The sequence below is a fragment of the Brachyistius frenatus genome, unplaced genomic scaffold (assembly GCF_029030835.1).
Source record: "Brachyistius frenatus isolate BFR_SWC_R1_liver_20210118 unplaced genomic scaffold, ASM2903083v1 Contig_253, whole genome shotgun sequence".
NCBI lineage: Eukaryota > Metazoa > Chordata > Actinopteri > Embiotocidae > Brachyistius > Brachyistius frenatus.
Window position 1 is genome coordinate 136,168 of NW_027210852.1, and position 17,789 is coordinate 153,956.

Consider the following 17,789-nt stretch of genomic DNA (forward strand, 5'->3'; position numbering starts at 1 on the left):
ATACAATTTACTGCTTTTTATAAAGACATAAATAATATTGAGCAGAATGGAGTTCAGCCTATTGGGCCGGCCCTCTACAACAGTCCCAGTTTCTCATGAGGCCCCTTGGGAAAATTAATTGCCCACCTTTGATCTACAACCTAACTTGCAATGGAAAACAAGTTGGCATCGACTTCTGTTTCGTTTTTGGAGCGAACACCTGAACTAGCATCGATAAGGTAAACTGTATTATTACTCTTGTATTAAATGCTTTCTTTAAACCCCTTAAACACACACAAGACTTCACCTTCCACCGTGACCTTCTGAGGGGAATATCCACGACTACCCGGTGGCCCTTCACCACACATTGTAGAGTCATTGCGATCGACTTGGCGTTTCGTTGGAGCACCACACGAGGAATAATCGGCCGCACGTTAATAAGACACAGGTTGTTACAGAGCGACGACCCGACACTTCGCAGGCACTTAGCGTTGGAAATCAAGTCGGAGCTTTCGGCCCGCGATGTCGTACAGTACGGGGATGATTCAATTACTCTGGAACTGTTACATAAGACAGAACATGAGCGGCACAGGAGACGCAGGGCGAGACGCCTGGTAGTCCTTCGCTCTGCAGCCTTCACTCAGGACCAATTGAAGCCCGAATTGGCAAAGAGGACCTAATCAAATAATTCTGCAACACGTGTGGTGGATGAGTCTCTGCATCTGGAGTGTGTCAAACAGAGGAGCGGGGCATCAAACATGGCCGGGAATCAGAAAATACAATTAAGATTACAGGATCTGCGAGTGATCTGAAGAGGACTGATCTCAACCCTTTTCATTTTATACTTCTAATGGCCGTAAAGCATAAAGCTGTTTTGAAAATGTATTTTCTGACATCATATTTTGTTACATTTTTACACAAAGATGGCCCCCCACAGCCGCTTCAAGAAAGTCGGTCGGGGCGTGCCGTTTGTCCGGGGTCGGGTCTCAGTGGCAGGACGGGGGTTTGGTTGTGTAATGATAAAGTGGGAGGGGGATCTGACACAGAATGGCCGTCTTGGCCTGAGGATAATGTTCCCTCTTTCATAACAACTTTATTTGTTCTTAATCCTCTGTGAGACCGAGCCCTCCCCGGCTGGGGTTTTACCTCCCGTACACCTGCCCCTATCTCGCTCTGTATCTTGGTCTGAACACGACACTGCCGGCTGAAATGCTTAAGGACAGAAGTAATTTAAAAGAGCCACAGTGGCCGTCTTTATTCCTCTCTCTGTGTCTCTGTTACGCCTTCCCTGAGGCACTGTGCACTTTAAATAAGCATTTTATGTCATGTCACTCTTATTCTGCAAGAGAACTAAAGCAGATGCCGCCTCAGTCTCGACCATTTTGAACGAAGCCATCTGTGACTATAAGTCATGAGCAAAACAGCAGAAAGATCACAAAACAACAAAGCAATTTAGCAGACATGAGCTGCGTCCATAAAACGTGCTAACTCTTTACAGACGACAGAGTCATTTGAACCCAGACAACCATGTTAACCGAGACGTATCGAGCTGTTTTGTGCCTCAACCGGAGCAAACTTAGTGTCGGTCGTGTCATAAACCATCCTGTCACATCAGGGAATGTTTTTGTGTGATGTTCTAGGTGGCAAACAAACAACAAAAGCACGTCATCAATGAGAGAAAAGGGAGCCATGGTTTGGATATTATAAATCCTAAGCTAATGAAACAATAAGGACCCCTCACTCTGCACAAAGCTTTAAAGCATGAAAGACATTTTGGCCTGATTTGCTTCTAAAAATGAATTTGGACAGGCCTCCGGTTCTCTGTCTCCACGTCTCTCTGTCTGCAGAGCCTTCAACAAGCAGCCAGTTGTAACCATGACACAGCCACAAGTGAGTGTCAAACATTTATGACGGGTTCAAAAGCTGAATAATGTGATTTTTTTTTTTTTTAGCGAGTTTATCTCCCATTTCATGGCTGAACTGTGGGCGCCACTGACAATCAGCTCAAACGGGTCCTTCAGCCCACTCCGAGTGGTCCCGACTATCTCGGTACATCACGCTCACTGACGGAGAATTTTAGAGTCAAGAGCAAAATGCTGAGCTCTTATCCACCAAGTGTCCGGCGGATGTGAATCACATCTCTCGCCTCTCGGTACCAAACTGAAGTTGACAGTCCTCCCACGAGAGGCCGGATCCATCAGCTCGTCATCACACGTTCAGTTTCCTGAGCATAATTTTCTGGGCAGTTCGAGTTCACAACTGGAGAAGATCAGCCCTGATTCATTTAAGTTTTATTTCAGCCTATAACATGAGTTGCAGTTCAATCACCTATCCTTCTGCACCTGTCATCTCATCATGTTTCCTGCAAGGACTCGAAGAGGTGTTGACAGCTACATTATGTCACAACTCGTCACAACAAAAAGTGGACGTTGCTTCTGGGTCTGAAAAATTAGGTCAATGAGGAATTGCTTTAAATTGCAATACCACCGAGGGCCATTAGGGGCTGGCTACAAAAAGCCTCCAGCTCCATAGACTCTAATTCAACTTCTCTCGTGAAATATTAAGTCAGTAAACTTTTGCTGGCAATTATTATGGTGTCGTTCGCTAATGTCTCTCCTTCTTATTAGTTTTCTGGTGGTCGATCTGAAAATAATCCCGCCATTAAATAGATATTAGGCCTCAAAAAGTGGTACATTTGGGGGGCGTGCCTGCTTGATTGATAGGCCTGTGGCGCATTGAGGTTTCCAACAGGATTACTGTACTTTAAATTAGATATTATATTTATTATTTTTGTGTGTAACAGTATTTAATTCTGTTAAATAAATACAGAAGAGTGTGACACCAAACATATGGACTATAGCTGATGTAGTTTATAAAAGAAACATGTACTGCACAATCGGAAAAAGACCTATCATCCTGTTTTGATTAGTCAATAAATAGAAACTGAACTGGCAACAATTATCATCATTAATTAATTTTTAAGTAAATTTTTAAGTAAAATATTTTTGGATTTGGACAAAACAATAACTTTTAAGATGTCAGCAGACCCTGTGAATCTGTAAAAAGAATTATACATTATTTTCTGATATTGCATAGACCAAACAATTAAATGATTCATTGACAAAAACAAATAATTGTTAATTGCAGTCCTCATTCAAATTCTTTTATTGATTCACGAAAATAAAAATAAAATATAAAAATATATTTTTGCTGCTACCTGTATGTGATAAAAAAAAAAAGTGCAGGTGGAGTCTGGGAGAAACACCATCCGTACCTGACCTCAACAGCTTTAGTATTTTTTATTTCAATTTTCCATCTGGCATTTTATGATGTTGCAAAAAAAAAAAAAAAAAAAAGTTCAGATAATAAAAATCCAGCATCATGCAGCAAAGACGCTTTAATCTCCTGTTAAAAGCGTCCATTAATCGACTCCCTTTCGCATTAAGACGGGCAGAGTGATGCATGGAGAGGACCGAGGCCGTGATTTATAAAGAGGAAGTCAAAGTAACATCCATCATATTCATCCATAACCATGTCCGATAACAAGATATAGAGGCATTGTGCCTGTTTACTGTATTAAGATGCTGGTTTCTATTTAGTTTGCTTATCTTTTGTCGTCTATTCTATTTGTGGCTGACCTTCACTTCACACAAAGAAACCCTCACCGCCTTCTTTTGGAGCCTCACAGTGAGCCAATTATACGCTGTCAATATGTGCATCGGCCCACATCAGTGTTTTGAGCCAATTACAAAGGCAGCGGGCTCTCGCATCCACTGACCTTGATGATTACCATGAGCCACATCAAATTATTAGGAAAAATCAGCCACTTTAAGAGAAAATACATATCTGAAAACACGATGGGAGAATACATCAAAATACACTAACGTTAAAATAACCTGTTGCAGTTGGTAACTGGTGCTTAATTTCATTACTAGTTCAAATGTTGGCAAGTTTTTGAGATTCATCATTTTCACTCGATTCGATCCTTGTCAGCACTTTAAAAGGCTGTTATCAGTTGTCATGGTGACCACAGATATGGCTAGCAGGGCCCTCCTCCGCCTCCCAGTCATCTTAGTAGGCTGTTATAAACGACATTCAGTATATGACTGTTGGCGAGTGAAGGCCTTTACACACCGGGGGCGTTTTTTTCACGTGATTAATTCTCTAAATGTATTTTTTAAAACTGTTGTTTTTGTCACGAGTAACACGTGTCATTTTTTCAGAAGGAGGTCCATTTTTCTGAGATTTTGCACTGTCTATAGAGCCAGAGTCTTTTGGGGGCCAACCGCTGGCGGCCGTCGATGGTATTCACGTCCACTTTTATATGCAGTCTATGTATTGTCTAACCATCCTAAACCCAAAGATATTTAACTAACACCAATATTAAAAAAGAGAATAGCTGAACAATTACAAACACTTGACCCTCTGGAAGCAAGAGACTTTCTCTTTATGATCCACTGATTCACTAAATGACTCAAAGCTAAACCTGTGTATTAAAAGTGATGGTTTCAAGGTAACATCAAGACTTTTCAGGGAACAAACATTTGTTATTGTGAGGTCAGATCTGTGATTTGTTCCCTGTAAGAACATCTCCTCCCTTCTTATCTGTGTATGACTTAGTGCTGTGCCCTCTGTCAAGCTGCAGCAGCATTAACCCAGATACAGACCCGCATAGTTTTGCTGAGAAAGAAAAAAAAAAAAAACTTGCTTCTTATGCAACCCCGATCCGAGTAGGGCACGCAGCATCACCCGAGGTCTGATCCTTCCTGTGCAAGCAGAGTCAGGGGAGAATAAAGAAACAAAACAGCACAGGGATGTAAAAGAAAGCAAAATCACTAGAGGACATGTAGAAGTATCAAAGCCGGCGCATTCATTGACCGCGGCTCCTCTGACGGCAGCGTCGGAGGTCGAGGTGCGCAGGCAGCGGTGCACCAACTCGACTGAAAGGAGCTAAAGAGCTTTCGGGAGGATTTGTGTTACTCCGCTGCGGCCTTGTGGTTTATGTAATAGAACGACTGGCAATCAAGGCGAACGACGTCAGCGGTAGATGAAGAGTGAGTTTAACAGAAGACGGAGGGGCGACTTAAAGAACAAAAAGTAATCAGGAGAAGTGCGGCTTAACGGATCAAGATGAGCGAACTGCATATAACATATAAATACACGCACTTTAGCATTTTATTACTGTTAGAGTCTTGCTTCGTTTCGTTCCCACTTCGTGTTTGAACATTATATCATCTATAAAAAAAAAATTAAAAAACTAGATTAAGAGTTAAATTGCACTTTTACATAATTCAATGAGTCTAATCTTGTTTAGGTCCTTTTTCATAACACCCAGCTGTTCAGTAAAAATTTTTTAAAAACTTCTTTTTTTTTTTTTTTTTTTTTAACATATGGTAAGTATTCAAACAGATTCCCAGGCTTGTGTAAACTCCTCCACCGCTGCAGCGGAAAGTTTACTGAGCTCAGCAGCAGCAACATTTCTTCCACTGAGACAGCAGATTCTCCAGTCGAGTCAGTTAATCGTAAACAGAGAGCGGTGGAGCAGAATGCATTAGACTAAACATCTCCGTGTTTTGGAGACCAGTTATGTATAAATACGTTAGCTAGAGGGTCTTATGGAAAATGCCAGCGCAGATTTTCTGACACGGTAAATGTACAAAAGTAATCAGCCGTGCTGCTTTTTTTTGGGGAGGGGGGGAGAAGGGGGGGCGCTTCACATGACGGCATTTTCAATCACCAGTTAACATCTCCGGGTTACATATCCACCACCGCAGCTGGCCGGTCCACACCCGCCGGCAGAGAGCCCACCTCGGGGTTGCATAACTCGGTTCTCACTCCGGTGCTCGGTGACGTCACACAGAAGGACACAGACTGTAAAATGAAACGTGAACAGAACGGCCTGGTTTGACACATCGCATCTTATAAAACTAGGTTTAGTAATTATGATATCAGGATTTTCTTTCACCGTCTGTGTTGTGTTAAAGATTACATGAAGATCAGAGCATAAAATGAGAGTAACCAGCCATGTTATTTCTAATTTGTACAGGTTCATTTTATAAGAATTTAAACTTAAATGACCAAAAAGATCCCAGATGAGGTAATCGTTTTTTTTGGGGTTTTTTTCTTGGAGACGGAAGTAAAGGAACTTGGCGATTATTTGTCGAGGCCTCAAGAGTTTCTGCTGAGTCACTCTGACTGAGGTCGAAGAGTTGATCGTTGATGAAACATTTGCGCTCTGAGCTATCAAGAACTATTCTGATATTCTCTTATCTGTTTCATATTTTTTCCAAATAAAAAAAAAAAAAAAAAAAAAAAGATTTGCTTGTTCCAGCTTCTCAAAAGTGAGGATTTGCCGCTTTTAGTTGAAACTAAAATATTTGGGTATCTGGTCCGGTAGTTGGATCCATCAAGACATTATAGACTGAATTTCTCATTATTGTCTCACATTTTGTGGACAAATCACAACAGCGGCCCTGAAAACAAAGCGCGCTGCAAAATGAGATACACATTAAAAAGAAAATTAAGAAAACGCCTTCTCGAATTTGACAACAGACGTTTTCTCAATTCACTGATGGAAGATTCATTGATGAGTTCATCAATTCATTAATCAGTCCAATGACTGATACAAGAAAATGATTTACGACAATAAAAAGTTAGAAGTGAAGTTAAAAGTAGTGTTTGAGTTACGAGCAGCCGGATCCGCGGTCCGTTTAATTTAACATGTCTAGGACAAAAATATAAAGTAGGTCAAGACTGACACGGAGAGTTCAGTCCGTGTCTGACACGAGTCACACAGCACTGAGCTGACCTGTAGGTTTTTCAGACACACATTTTCTGCGCGTTTCCTCCAAACATGCTCGTTCCTGCTGCTGAGTGAGTCACTCTATTTGTTTCTGGGTTGCTGCTTTGCATACTCTGACTAGTTTACCTGGTTTGTTAGTTGATACTACAACTGGAGCTTGAAGCCGCGAGCTATTTTAACACCGCCACTTTTTTTCAGAGTGATTTTTCCTGGATTAATATTTGAATATTTCCTTGACCAAGCAGGTTTCTTGTGTACTTTTAAAACAGCAGTGTGCGGGTTTTTTTTGGTTTGTTTTGTTTGCGGGCTGATTTTCCCCAGATGACTTATGCATGGAGTCGTGGGCTTTACATGATGATGGATAGCAAACAAAAGGCCTTTTCTGCAGCCACAACCTACGACAGAAAAAGCCTTTTGTGCATTGTGTTGGCGGCGGTAACGTGCAAGACAGGTTCGCGCGCACACCGCACGGGCACAAACGCCATCAGCAGTGAGTCTCGGGTTCAATTCTCTACATTTACTGTCTGTCTCTATGGCTTTTATCTCGTAAGATAAAATACCAAGACAAATAATCATCTTTAAAAAAAAAAAAAAAAAAACCTCCTGCATCATCTTGACCTTTGAAGCAGCACATGAGCCGAGCCGTGCACGTTCACGTGCACTCAGAGGACCATCTGATTGTTTGTGTTTACAACGAGAGGAACGAGTGAGGTCAGAAAGACACCGATACGGTCAGCGACAGATCCAGGCCGCTGAGCAGTTTTCCCCTTGTGAATAATGGAGGAGCGCTCCATCTGGTTCATCCTGAGAGATCGCTGTCACACCAAACCAGTTTTCATTAACACACACACACACACACACACACACACACACACACACACACACACACACACACACACACACACACACACAAACAAACCCTGTCGCTTTTATCGTGGTCCTTAATAACAGTGTTGAAGGAAGTGTCTTATACTTTAAATGAATGCAGCCGTAACACAATGTAGAAATAGAGTATTCTGCAAGTAAAAGCCCTCCATTCAAAATCTGGAATTTTTGTTCAGTATTTCTTCTCCAGGATGGCACATTTCATGATTTAAAACTTTTAGCTGGTAAAGTCGGGGTTAATTTTCTAATCTAATAAAGCCTCGTCATAACCTGATTAGATATATTCTCATTTGTTTGTTGATTTGATTTTGCATTAAAATTACAATCTGAAAGAACCTCTGTTTCCTTCTCTTTTGTGGCACCTGTAAGCAGAAATTTCAGCTTTTGGACTTCACTTGCCACCCGTGATTCAAACAGTGTCGCAATGCTAATTTTGTTAGCATCAGCTTGTCAGCAAAAGGGCTTCATCCTGCTACAAGAGTTAAGTCAGCAGGATGCAGTACAGTAGACAGGTCATTAGTGTCTACAGCATATGAATGATTAACATGCGCACATCGATTTAAGACAGCTGAATGATTAAACAGATTGTGATATTCATTGATGTAATCAGTTACTGTATATTTTGGACCGGTCTGATAACCTTTTACAGCATTTCATCGGTTCTGGTACTCCACACTCATTCACCGCCTTTTGATTAAAAGCACTTCTCTCGCATGTACGTTGAAGGGCGATGATGGAAGGGACTATTTCATGAGCCCACACTTCTTTATTGTTGCAGCTCTTGAACATCCTTTCAAAAGCAAATTATGCCCTTGTTTATGTAAGCCTTTTAAAATGTCAAGTGCTCTCAAATCTTTGATCAGCTCATGCAGAGTCGACTGCTTTAATCAGTTCTTATACAGAGAGGGCAGTTAACCAGGTGGAGCAGATTGAAGTTTCAATCATACATTATTTTTAATAGGGTAGAGCTACTCTCGAAGGAAGAAATTATTCACTAGCTGAATTAAACGTAGGAAAAGATTGGCATTTTGGGAAATACTCGCTTTCTAGCCGAGGAGTAAGATGTTTGCTAATAAGAAGCCTTTTAGCTTATCATAATATAAAGACGTAACACGGGGAAATGTCTGGCCTGGCTCCGGCAAAAGGAAACCGAATTAATTGTCAAACCCAAAATCTCGACAGTTCACCAATGAAGTGGTTTTATTCTCGCAAAATGTCAAACTGTTCATTTAATGATCATAAATGACATGAAACTTCATTTTGAGTTGGCTTCGGTGACTGAATAATTTATCTACATCATAAGCAGCAGTGTCCCACCGGTGGGTCAGTCCTTACAAACTTCTGCTGCGTTTGATTAAAAAAAGAAAAAAAAAAAAGAAAAAGAGTTGGACCAAAGCCGATGTTGTCTGACAAACAGGGAAAAGATGGCTTTAATAACCTTAAAGCCACTTCAGGGAAACCAAAAGGGAGACATTTAATGTGTGCTGAGGGAGTTAGCTCATTAAAGTATTACATTAAAACGTTACTTGGTAGTGAACAGATCCTTTTTTTCAAACAGCTATGTGGTTTTTGTCTAAACCGCCTTTTCTTTTCTTTTGTGACTGCGTTTGTGTTGACGTCATTGCCGACTGGCTCCAAACAATCAACTGCAGTCACAACAAACGGCTTCTTTTATTCAGTCTCTCCTACTTCACGGACTAATCGCTGTGTAATCATTCAAGGTTTGTGTTGATGTTTGCGACACAGTAAACACGTCAAAGAATTGGTCCCGATGGTGGATTAAAGTCAGACCTTTCCTTCACTTTTTATTGATTTGACAGATTTCTGGTCAAACTTACCATCACTTTTTCTTTAGCAGCGGTTTCCCGCCTGGACGCGAGTGTCCAAATATTTCTGGAGGGGCTGAGAGATTATTTGGTCCGAGTTCAGACTGAATGAATGGGAGAAGCAGCCCTCGCATTCATTTGAACCGAGTCAGTATGCAGGCTGAGGTTTTGGCAGCGCAACGTGATATCGTTCAGCGAGGTGCTACGTCGGCCAGTGAAATACATGCGATCCTGGTAGATTGCTTTGAAATGTGAACGCGGTATTTCTGCTGTTTACAGTGTGGTCACCATGACGACGCGTGATTTGTTACTCCACCTGGACTTCCCTGGACCCGACTTCATTGCCCAATCAATATCTTGAACAATCCTGACGCAGTGCAGTCGACCGTGTTGTTTTGTTTTGGTCGAAATTGCCAAAAAATAAAACTACTTTTACACAAAATGTATCTTTCTGTCATTTCTGACAAATCACTGGATACTTTCTCTTTTTCTTTGCGCTACTAAAATCCATTTCACAACCCGTAGTGAGAGGTCAAAATGTCCGACAGCCATTTCCCTATTTCACACCATTAATAATGTTGATTCTAAAGATTGCATATTTACAATTATTCAGCTCCAAGATCATTCACACACAGCCGTGGGAGAGATAATTTCAGTTAAAAGATTCAGCCTTTACACGACCTCACACCCAGTAATAGTGGCACCACCCACTGAGATTCAGCTGCTAAGCTGTCTGAGAAGTATGCGTCGGACTAAAATCTGCACAAACAGATCCGACACGCTCTCGGAGCAACGGGTGGCGCTGGAGGTCGTGCTCCTTTACCGATTCCTGTTCTTTCCGCCCGTCTCTGCACGAGCTGTATGGATTTTAATGCGTGTTTGGGTACGCTGCTAAACTCACATGCAGGCTGAGGCAGCCCAAGAACAGGCCGTCCTCCCACGGCGGCAGCACCTGCAGGTCAGAGCCCAGCTACCCCCTCGCGGGCTCCTTTCCTCGGAGCCCCTCCTCCCCTGGGCATTACATAACCGACTCCTCCACCGGACGAGGGAGAGACGAGCAGTCAAAACACACGAGCTCCACAACCAGGATCCACATCGGTCCGTTTACCACGAGTTCGAACTAAGCCCAACGAAATCTTCTCATACACCACCACTTTGACTCATAGGCCCGGAGATATACTTGTTTTTGATCACATACTCGCCAATGTAGTGTGCGTGTTACTGGAGGACTCCACCACGAGGCTCACCAGAGAAACAGGGATTTTTGTTAGAACATCCTGATTTAAAAACAATAAAACAATAAACATGACAACAACTGAAGATCACTACTTTTCTCATTCGGAGATCGCAGAAGGACAAACGCGCCACGGCACTTTGCATGTTTCCGCCGTGCACGGACATGTCAGTCTTTGCATTTAGTTTTGCATTTGGTCTCTGACTCTGTCACACCTCCATACTTACCGCTCATCTTTACATTGCATGTTGCATAAGCGTTTCAATTTCTGAAGAGGAGCACAACCAACGCTTCAAACAAACGCAGGACACACGAGGCCGCCACCGTGTTCACGGGAGCGCGTCTTTTAAAGCCAGTAGACCTGCGGCCTATAGTTTGGCATAAAACTCTGTAGCTCCAAAGATATAAACAAACTCACTCCCAAAAGTACTTTTGTCCAAACCGTAAGATATTCAGTTTAAAAATATATAAAACAGAGAAAAACAGCAAGTTGTCACACTGAAGAAGCTGCAACCATAAAGTATTTGGATTTTTTTTTTTTTTTGCACCATAAATTAGACAAATTGATGAATGGACTAATATTTTCCTCTTTCCATCAAAATAAAGAAAAAATACAAAGAGAGCTCAGAAAAGTGAAAAGGTCAGATTTTGGTTTGTACATTGTAATTCTGGTATCATGACACCAAACGTCTTATTTGACGTTTGGACTTTTCCAGTCTAAAAATAATGTAAAGGATTTCCCCAAATATTCTGTGAGAACCGAGAGAGTGAAACTGAAACAAAATCTGTAGCTGGCTCACCAAAGGACCGAGAGAAACGCTGCACTTCATCGCTTCCTCTAAATCTCTGTACCGTCGGCCATCACTGTGTAATCTGAGTATTTGTACTCGTACACATTATGTAAATGTTCCAGTCATGTTCTTCAGAAAATGTGCAGTGACTCGTCATCACCACTTGCTGCTTCGGGCCTGCACCTGCTCCCCCGTTCCTCGTCCCCGGAGCTTTTCAGCACGGGCGAAACTCGTTAATATCAAACATCCGTCCTCGTCCTCTGCTGAACTCTGGCCAGCTCTCTAACGACCAGCGGCCGTGATGTCATCTAATCTATCGTCCGCCCTGGCGGACATGCAACTGTACATCTGGATTAGAAAGCTCCGCAGGGTGACGCAGCGCTTCTTTGTTTGACATTCAACTCGAGCTACGAAAGCAACTTCAGATTGCGGGCCAGCAGCAGGTCAATTTTACTTCCTGTTGGCAGGCAGCGTGCGATAAATCCATCAAATTAAAGGCGGAAGAACAAGCACACTCGTTCAGCATTGTTACGTATATATAACATGAAGGTTTGCAGCTCGGCATCAACTGGGGGGAAAAAAATAAATAAATACAAAAATAAAAAATCAAGAAATATTTTGAAGACACCCTTTAAATAACTGTCCAGTTCAGAGCCGCCATTGCGTCATTATAGATACAATGATTGATTTTTAATTGAAACAGCCTAAGGTGGAGTCACATGCACCTGTAAATCCTTATATTATTGTTGCATTAATATCAATAAGTAATAAGTAAATCATTGCACACTTACTGACTTTTTTTGAGAGCGTTAAGCTGCCCCTAAAACACCTCAACCACCACCACAACACAGCTCTGTTATCTCACGCATGCAGCAGCAGCTCCGCTCAGTCTTTTTCTGGTGCTGTTGTAAATACATAAACTGGCTCGGCGGTGTTTGGCAGCGCTCAGGATGGCAGCTTACGGTATGTGCGGCCTCGCCTGGAGCGGATCAGAGGAGCGAGCGCTGATGATGAAGAACAACGTCCTACAAACACAGCAGAGCAAACTACAGACTGAAGTGAAGAATTACCAACAGAAGAGTCTGTAAAACAACAGCGGCTCGGGAGGAGGTTCAATTTAGCCGTATTAAATGACTTTGACAGGTGAGAGCGCGCACACGCACACACGCACACGCACACGCACACACACACACACACACCACACACACTGTGTACATGCCCAAATTCATACTTCCCCATTGCAAAGTTTCTCTTATATAACTACCAATATTTGAACTGATAAACGTGTATTAAAGCTGTTAATATCTCCTTTTTTTGTTGATATTATTTTTCCTTATTCATTTATGTTTAATTTGATCTCAAATAAATCAAAGTTCTCCTGCGCTCAAGCTGCACAGCGGGAAATTGCTTCTTCTTTTTTTACAGTGCGCTGATGGATCTGTAACTTCTTTGCATTTCTGCCAAATAAATGTCTAATTAATAAATTATAGCCAATAAATCTGTTGATTGACCGATGGATTAAGTATTCAGTATTCGTCCCCAGAAGCCTCTTAAACAGGATTTAATCACAATCCAAAAATAGGGATTTTAACTGATATTGGACGTATCTGGGGCACCGAACTGATAAGTGGTGAGACATCTCGAAGATGAATCACAGCAGAACCACTTCACTTCGACTTCATCCGGATAATGTTTTAGAAACGTAATCGTCTTTAAGTTATCGGCTCTAAAACAACAACAACACAGGTTTTTCGAACCAGTTGTTCACTTGTGTTAGGAGTGTTCAGGCAGGCGAGGCTCTGAAGATATCCGTGTTAGATGGTTCACCACTTTGATCCAGACTGAAATAACTCAGCATCTGTTCAGTGGATTGTCATGAAGTTTCATCCAGACATTCATAGTCCTGAGAGGATGAATCCCACCGAATTCGACGAGCCTTTGACTTTTCCTCAAGAGCCATCAGTAGGTTGGCAGTTTTGATTGTCATCGACATATCTCAAAAAAAAAATTAGATGAAGTGCAGTGAAATTTAGTACGAACATTCATGGTCCCCAGAGGATGATTTGTAATCATGTTGCTTCAATGACTTCACATTAAGCACCATCAATAGGGTAGAAAATTTCAATTTTGGTCTATAATTAAAGAGCTGCTAATCCTAAACCTTGCCCGAGATCAATTTGACGTTCGCTAGTTAGCAAATGCTAACACGGTAAAGATGAACATGGTAAATACACGTGTTAAACATGGAAGCACGCTCATCATTTAGCACCATTGTGTGCAAGTACACCCACAAAGCACTGCTAGCGTGACTTAGCCTAGCATTACTAGACCCAAATTCAGGGGGGACAGGATTAAACATGAATGCATCTGAACATAAACTGTAGCAACTGTTCTTTCTCATTCAGCTCAACTGTTGCACAACTGTTGCACAATATATATATATATATATATATATATATATATATATATATATATACACATATAAGTATATATATATATATATATAAGTATATATATATATATAGTTATATATATATAACTATATATATATATAGTTATATATATATATATACTTATATATATATAGTTATATATATATATATATCAAGGAAATTTGGTAATCTAAAAGATTCTGTGAAAAGCCTTCATTTACTGATTAATAACATTCAGAGGACAATATTTGACAGATGCATGAGTCAGAACTCTGCCCCTTAAAAACACACACACACACACACACACACACACACACACACACACACACACACACACACACACACACACACACACACACACACACACACACACACACATCCCTGTAATCCTCCTCAGTAGTTCAGCCGTTAGGTAAGACCATAAGATGCGTTGTGTAACTTTCACAGCACAAAAGGGTTCATGACTGACATTTAAACTCATCCGGCTCATTGGCCTGCACGACTGCACACATGCAATATACACACCAAGAAATGAATGCATGGATACGCACTTGTACAATAAGTTGTCATCAAGATTTAGGATGATGATGACACTTTTAGCAGAAAGATTACCGCCGCAGGAGACGACGGCATTAATGATCTGACCTTTCCGTGTGATGTAACGCGTGTCATTACCACTTTCTGACCTGTAAAAAAAAAAAAAAAAAAAGACTTCTGAGAATCATATGCAAGTGAGAGGGGATCAGTGAGCTATTTTTGTACGTTACATTTTCCATCCTGCTCTGTCCTTCGGGGTAGACTGGCCAAACGCCGTACTACAAGCAAAGTGCGCTGTCCTCATTAATGACAGAAATTAAGCCGTCACATTTTTTTATGGTGCAGCGGTACAGTCAGTTTAAACTTTCCCTCCTCTCGTCCTTCGGTACATCCGCTGTAACTTTGCGGGGTTCAAAGTGGGTCAGTTTCTTGGCTATAAATCCGAACTTAATTGATTTGGTCAAACGTCACTTCCAGGACACGCACATGGTCGGAGCCTCAAAAAGTTTGACTGGATGCGTGATTGCACTTATCTTCTCCGGCTCCTTTTAACATGCATCTGTGTAGGTGCCTGGGAGGGTGTGAAACAGTGTTGACAGCTGAAAGTGACATGACGAGAAAGCATAAAGTGTCTGCTGGGAAATATACCGCCTCCTCTCACAACGTTAAAATTACCAGCACGAGCATCTCACATCTCGCCATGTATGAACGTGCAGCATCGAGAATAACAAAATAAGGGCGTCACCATACCTGGGGCTTATTTAATCAATTAAATTACTGGGGTTTTTTTTAGAAATATTTAGACCACTTTTTGTTACTAATTTAAAGGGGCTGTGGTGCATGAAGAGCAGTTTGCCTCCAATTTGTCCTCATGCTTCCCTTCATATTCAATTACTCCGTTTTTTGTTTTTTTTAGACTTTCAAGAACAATAGTGGTCAGTGTCTTTTTGCAACAGGAAACCTCATTTTGGGTGCACGAGGACGTGAGCTGTAAGGAAAATCTGTTTGAACCGTTTAAACTGATTTACTACAGTCACGCGCCGTAATACTGTACTTGAGCTACAGGCTATTTTTAGCATACTAACATGCCCACAATGTCATTGCTAGCACGGTGATATGAAGCAGACAAGCTTAGCATGGTCACAACTTTTGCTAATTACCTGCATTAAATAAAAGAGCAGTTGCGGCCCATGAGAACGGATATATTTTTTCAGTTTTCCATGATCTAAAGTTTTAGTCAAATGAAAAGTTTGATCTGAATTTATCAGGCTAAATTTTGTCCTAATTTCATTCAAATATAACACAAAGTTGTCCAGAATTTTCATCCTTCAGAAAAACAGTTGATTCACCGCAGCGGGACTGATTTCGTTGTAATTCATCCACAATTGAAAGATTTAGTGGTGATTACAGCGGATGGTAAAGTCGGTCCGGTTTGAAGATGATGTGGACAGATTGTGGACAGTCTGTGATTCCGGTCTGTTCCACGGCAAGTGTGACTCAACGCTTCGCATGCAGGATCACACGGTTCTTAGGCCGGCTAAAGTAGCCCGGCCTGTTTCTATTTATACGGCCTGCGAGCGATAAGCTCTTCCATGTCTCGAGAGCATCTCTCTAAATCCACCCAGCGGGTGACACACGAACAGAGACCGACCTCAGGTCCCTTTGACGGTGAAACGGTCCGAATCCTGTTCTCTACGGCTCCGGGGAGGGGCGCTTGAATCAGATTGAAATGTCACGGGACCCGCACTTCCTCGACTTTTACAGTCAGTGACAGCGCTCGAACACACACACACACACACACACACACACACACACACACACACACACACACACACACACAGATCTTTCGTCGAAACGACCTGCTGCTAATCAGGTTAAAGATAGCAGCAGGTGAGCCGGGGCTGTTCGCAGAACGGCCTGCTGTACAGACGGCGCGATCTCAATCCCTCAGCTCCTCTGGGCTTCTGCTCACAGGTCTCTTGTCCTTCCCACTCAGCTGACTCGGTGCTGATTAATGCTGACGCAGGAAAACGGAGGTCAACCACGGGAGCGGGTCTCAAGGGATACAATGAAATATTAGATCCGCTATTGGCAAACGCAAACGAAACTTCACATTTTGCTGTTTGAAACCAACCAAACTAATTAAGGCAAATGCATTTACTGTATTTAATTTGGGTTTTCCTTCATATCCATATTGTATTGCAAATTAGGGCTGAAACAAACCACTTTTTTTTCATTGCATATTTAATGTGTTGAAAACTGAACCTGCAAAATAAATTTAAAAAAAAAGGTCTTCATAAATTTTTGGAGCACGAGGTGGCTCACACTAACCACAGGAAGTCACAGTAACACACCAGGAAGTAGTCCATAAAACAACAACATACGTTTTCAGAGGGCTGAAAATGGGGATTTTTTTTTTATTTTTTTTTTTTTTAAATTTACTTTCTTACCGAGCCAAACACAATGTTTCTCAATCTTTCCCGTCTTTATGGTACGCTAAACTAAGCTAACTTTATCCGGGCTTGACAGATATTTCCCTCGTTTGTGTGTTGATGAGAATCCTCAACAATAAAGGCCGGCTGTCACGGAAAAACAATCACATGTCTGAACAGGCATCAACATATCAGCCTGTTTCCACATCACTCTATCTCATGTCGTATCTGCCACACACTTCCTGTGCTCACACTAAGGCCCTAATTTAAATTACATGCAAATCTGTCCAGTCAAACGCGCTCCGTCAGAGATGCTTCCTCTTCTTCAGCCTCATCGTGAAGCTTTCAGGCTGAACTTCTGTTGTTAAAAAAATAAAAACACCATATGACGCGTTATATGACACCAATCTGTATTTATTTCCCTCTGGACTTAGTTATGCAGGTGAAGAGCAGGCTGAGAAAATATGTTTGTTGGCAAAGTCGCTTCATTTCAACACCGGGCTGCAGATACAAGGTGACTCAGTGGACGCTTCGAAGTGGAGGCGCGGCTCTCTTTTAACGGGTCATTTGAATGAGCACATTTGTAAACTTTCCTCGAGCTCTCGCGGTTTTGAAATGAAACCGTGTTGTGTTTGCTGTAATGGTGAGGTTCAGCAGCGGGACAGCAATCTGTGCGTCACTCGCTTTTCATTCAGTATCAATAAAGGCAGAAGCTGCGTAACGTCTCACATTATGAATATGCGAATCGCCATTGGACGGGAGCCATTATGTGGAGATCATACTTCTGTTGAACAGATATGCAGATATGTTTTCACACAGACAATCACTGCACACCCACCTCCTGACTCAGAGGGTCGTACTCGCTTCTCTG

At 41.8% G+C, this 17,789-nt stretch overlaps 1 long non-coding RNA gene across 1 annotated transcript in view; it reads right to left on the reverse strand.

Annotated features, from left to right (window-relative positions):
• LOC138634178 (uncharacterized) overlaps nt 1-16,170 on the reverse strand; it is a 34,820-nt gene extending 18,650 nt beyond the window's left edge. The window contains exon 1 of the long non-coding RNA XR_011311950.1: nt 16,138-16,170. This is a non-coding gene — a long non-coding RNA (uncharacterized lncRNA). The remainder of the gene's footprint in view (nt 1-16,137) is intronic.
• Nucleotides 16,171-17,789: the final 1,619 nt, after the last annotated feature.